Raw genomic sequence first — 5,122 nt, 5'->3', positions numbered from 1 at the left:
CGGCCGCCATCCGGCTGGGAGAAGATACAGATTAAAGATGGTGGTGGGGGGAAAATCCCCCTACTCGCTTCCTTCCTGCCCTCTGTGTGTCTTGGCTTTGTGTGAACTTCCTGTCATTTGCTCGCAGAGGCTGGGTGCGTGGGAGGGGGAGGGGCCCAGCCGGGGGGGCCCTAGGACCGAGCTGCGGTTCTGCTGCACCTGCTTGGGCGCTGGTTCCGCAGCCGCCCCCCCCCCCCTTTGGCTGGGCGGCGGCGGGCCCCACGGTGCCATGCTGGGGTGCGGGCTGAGCGCTCTGCCTGCCTAGCCCCCGGGTCGGCAGCATCCCCAGGCCTGAACAGCCCCCCCCGCCCCTCTGAAGGGGGGTCCCTGCAGCCCCTGGGAGCGGAGGCTGCTCTGCCCTAGGGGCTCAGGTCTGCAGCTCCCCACTGAGTCCTTCCCAGCCCCCCCGCCCCCGAGGTCTCCAGGTGACCCCCAGTCTCTGAGCGGCAGAGGCACATGGAGGGCACGTTCTCTACCGGAGCCATGGTCTGGGCCCGTCCCCCAGAGACCCCGCGGGACCCCTTGGGCTCCTGCCGTGGGATTTGCAGTACGGCCCAGGGCGTTCGAATCAAAGCCCCGAGGCTCTGTAGGGAGGTGATGGGCTCTGCGGTGCACGGGGCCCGTGTGAGGCCCGGGCTGGATTCTTTGGGGGCCCCACTGGAGCCTGGAGGAGGGGGCTCTCCGGCATCACAGCAGCATCCCCCTGCCGGGAGCCATGGACCAGATGCTGCTGGACGCGGCCAGCGTGTCTCCCTGCAGCCGGCGAGGATCCCTGGCGTGGCCAAGGGGCGAGGGAGGGAGCCCCCAGGGGCTTCCTGTCGAGCTGGGACGTGAGCGCGGCCGTGGCGAGCTAGCGCGTGGGAGGGCCTGACCGCAGAGCATGGCAGGGAGAGCGGCTTTCCTGTCGCAGCTGCAGCCGCTTTGCTGTGCGCGCCGGTGGGAAGGAAACATCGAGACGGGTCTGGGCCAGAATCCACACTCCAGAGAGCCACACGCGTCTGCTCTGCAACGCTGGGAAGCCAGCTGAGAGTGGGCGGGGAGAGTCCCTGCCTAGGCCACGGCGGGTAGGACGGGCGAGGACGCAGGGGACACGAGGGTCGGGAATGGGATTGCACAGGCTCGGTCTACGCTTCTATGGCTGCCCCCGACTGCTGGAGCTGTGCCAACCAGCCCCCGTGTAGACGCAGCTACGGCAACAGAGAGTGTTTCTAGCCCTGCAGAAAAACTCCCTTGGGTGCCCGTAGCGTCCACACGAGGGGGCTGTGTTAAAGAGTCGGGAAAACAACGTCAGGAAAACATTTGAAGCTGGGTTTTTATTCAGGATTTGAAATGGAACCAGTTATTTAAAAAGTTCAGGGGGGCACCCAGAAGGTGGCGGGGGGGCAGTAATGAGGTGGGGGGGCAGGAGTGTGTGTGTGTGTGTGTGTTTGTTCCTTTTTGCTTTTCTGGATTTTTTTTGCCACAAGGCTGCAAAGTTTTGAAAATGTCCAAAGAGTAAAATAGGAAAACTTAGTGTGGGAGGGAGAAAACAGCAAAAAATACCCCCCCCCCCGGTGCCATTCATTCTGTTGCATTCATAGCAATAAAGGCTTGTGGGGAGGGGTGTATGTTGAGGGGGGGGGACACAGACAACTTTGAAATTTCCCCGGTTTCGACCAGCAAAACATGCATTTCACTACAAAACCAACCCAAACTTTTGTTTCCCGTTGGAAAAGTGGCAGATGACATTTTCCTGGGGGGAGAGAGGTGGGGGAGGGATTACAATGGAAATCCCCCCACCCCCACCCCCCACTGCAAGCCCCAGTGCAAAAGTTTCTGTCAGGAAATGTTGACCCTCCGGGGCAGTTACTGGTCTGCCCCCAGCCCTGTGCAGTAGAGGCTCTGGCCACTAGATGGTGCCACGCTCCTGCAGCTGCCCCCAGGGCTCAGCTAAGTGCCCCAGAAGCAGCTGGCACGGCTCTGCCCTGGCATTGCCCCTTCTCCGACCACACGCTCCCTTGCGCCCCGATCCCGGGGCCGGGGCTGCCTGCGGGGCCCGGGACGTGGGCGACGCTGATCCGCATCTCAGGCCCTGCCGGGATTCTGCGCAGGGGGACGGGGCTGGAGACGCTCCGGATCCCCTGGCTCTTTCCTCACAGAGAGCAGGGGCGTTAGCAGCTCTGCCCTGGCTCTGGGGCCCTGTGGACGGTGGGGGTGAGAGAGTGGACCCCTGCCCCCACCTTTAGGAGCAGTCTGCTTACAGAGGCTTGCTGGGGATCGGATCGTCCCATGGCAGCTCCATGGTCTGGGGCTGATTGGCCTAGAAACGAACAGCTGCTCTCCGTCCACGGCCCCCTCCCTGCCCCACACATGCTGCGCACCTGCTGGTGGGGCTCGGGCGAGACTGGGTTTGGTGGATCCGTGCCCACGCTGCTGTGGCTACCCAGGAGGGCGCCGATCTATGAAAGCCGATTCCCCCTTGGGTATCTACGGTCCCGGCCGGGAGATGCCCCCACACCCCAAGTTAGCAGCCGCAAAGCCCCCCCCCGGCGGCTCGCTGAGCTGGTGTCTCTGCTGCAATCGGTTCAACGCCTTTGCCAGCCCATAATGTCACATGTGCAGTCGCACGGGGGGGCGTCGGTGTCTGAACTGCTCCTGGGAGAGGAGCCGCAATGGGGGGAATGCAGGGGTGCCCCCACAACAGATTTTAAGCCATGGGAAGGTTGTTTCGAGCCCTCTCCCCCTTGCTTGGTTTCCCTGCCTCCTGCTCCCTGCTGGGTCTCGGGGCAGGGAACCTCTTCAGAGCAGTTCGGGGGGCTCGGCGTGTGCCTGGTGTAGAGATGTGTGCTTTCCTTTCCACCCCCCGGGGCCTGCGTCCGAGGTCGCTTGCACTGGTCTTGGGTGAAACACGAGGGGTCTGATTCACTATTGCCCATGTGCAAGACACGCCCATGGGTGATACTCCCTTTGCACCGATGATACTGACCCCGCAAGTACCAACCCCGGCGATACTGACGCTGTGGGAGCCCCGTGCAGCGTAGCTGTGTTGCTCCCAGGGTATTGGAGAGACGAGGCGGGACCACCCCTGGCCATCGCCAGGTCCCGCGGGCACTCACCCCCCCACACACACGCGCAGGCCTGGCATGGCTTGGCCTAGGCTCCTGTTCCGAAAGGGCAGCCAGAGGCCGTTTCCCAGGCCACAGCCTCCAGGAGGGAAGGCAAGTGGCGAGGGCCGTGTGCCCCAGGCAGACGCTCTCAGCAGGTGTGTGACGCAGCCGGAATGTACCTGATTGTCTGGTGCAGGAAGGGAGGCGAGGAAACGGGGCGGGGGGGGGGGGAATCGCTCTCATGCCTGGGCACTGAGTCACTGGGCTGCTTGCAGCATGGCTTGCAACAGGGAGCTCCTTACATAAGAGATGTGTTTTCTGCTGGGTTTCCCCCTGGGCTGGTGTGTCAGCACTGGGCCTTGGGGGCGGGGGGGCCATTGCAGGTGCTTTGACTCATCTGCTGGGGGAGACAAGCGCAGGGAGCCCTGTGTACAGGAACCGGCCTGCAGAGATGGGGATGGGCCTCTGGCTGGCTCTGCTTCCTGCGGGTTCCTGGCAGGCAGGGGAAGGGTGCTGCAGGAGGGGTGAGGGGGGCTGGCTGGGGGAATCATGAGCCACTGAGCAGCTCACGTTGGGCAGAAAGACTGATGGCCGGTCAGGACTTGCTGGTGAGCAGGGGAGCTAACCTGACTGCAGGGGAGGCAGTGTGGTCTACTGGCTAGAGCACAGGGCTGGGAGTCAGGACTCCTGAGTTGTAGTCCTGCTCTGGGCCGCTCTGTGATCTGGGGCAAGTTGCTGCCTCGCTCTGTGCCTCGGTTTCCCCAAACAGAGGCAATGATCCATAGCCCATTGCAAGGCACTTGGGGGCCCCGAGAGGAAACGCGCCCTGTCCAGGGGTGGACTCGGTCCCTGGCCGAGTGACTTTCTTGACTCCAGCCCACAAAGAGTGGCAGAAAGACGTGGGCAGTGGGCGGAGGGGAGCTCACGCAGGCTGGGCAGTAGTGTCAGTACAAGCTTCTTGGGCCCTTTAAGGGGAGAGAGGGCTCAGGCCCCCTGCGGCACAGTTAACCCACCTCCCCAGGTGGGGAAAACGAGGGTCATGTGCTAGGTGGGTCATGTGACCCAATCAGGCCCCCTGGGGTAGATAAGGGAGAGGGCTGGGGGCAGATCTCGAGTGCCCCAAGTTGTTCAGTGGCCCCAGCTCTGCTGTGGGGGAAGGACTCCAGGTAGGAACACTTGGGTGTGGCCACAGCTGGGTGAGGGGCCCCCGGACGGGCAGAAGGGGCCGTGAGCTCTGTGGGGGCAGGACATTGCCTGGGGGGCTGGAGGATTATGTTGACCAGTTTGCATTAATAAACCAGCCCCTGGCTGGGCTGTGGGAGCCTTTGGGTCACTTGGGGGGTGCCCAGAGGATCCCTCTGTGCTGGGGGGCGGGTGGTCTCCCCTCTTACACTCCTGCTTCAGTGAGGACATTTCAGGCTGCCTCTTCCCTGGGCTCGGCTGGGAGCACTGGGCCAGGCTGGGGAATCCCGGCCAGGGGAGGGTTTTTAAGAACCGGTTGGACCAGGAGCTGTCAGGCAGGGGGTGCTCCGTTTACTTGGTCCTGCCCCAGTGTGTGGGGGGCCTCGCTGGCCTCTCGAGGTCCCTGCCAGCCTAGGGTGACCAGATGTCCCGATTTTATAGGGACAGTCCTGATTTATTTGGGTCTTTTTCTTATATAGGCTCCTATTACCCTCCCCCCTCACCCCCGTCCTGATTTTTCACACTTGCTGTCTGGTCCCCCTACGCCCAGCCTGATGTTTCTATGGTTTTGCCCCCAGTTGTCAAATCCCGAAGCAGCTTCCCTCTGACTCGGGTGCCGGCGAGGACGGGCCATGGGAGTGGACCTGCCGCCTAGCAAGGCTCTATCCCAAGAAAGCGAATTCTCTCTGGAGCTCCGCGGGCCCTGGAGAACGGGCTGGAACCAGCAGATTTGCCTGTCCCAAACCCCAGCCTGCTCTTGGGCTTGCAAGCCTCACTTGGCGCGAACATCTCCTGGCTAGCGAGCCAGACCCTGA

This window comes from Mauremys mutica, chromosome 24 (assembly GCF_020497125.1).
Source record: "Mauremys mutica isolate MM-2020 ecotype Southern chromosome 24, ASM2049712v1, whole genome shotgun sequence".
NCBI classification, from domain to species: Eukaryota; Metazoa; Chordata; order Testudines; family Geoemydidae; genus Mauremys; species Mauremys mutica.
The sequence above is the reverse complement of the archived record's forward strand: the minus strand, read 5'-3'. Positions refer to the sequence as shown.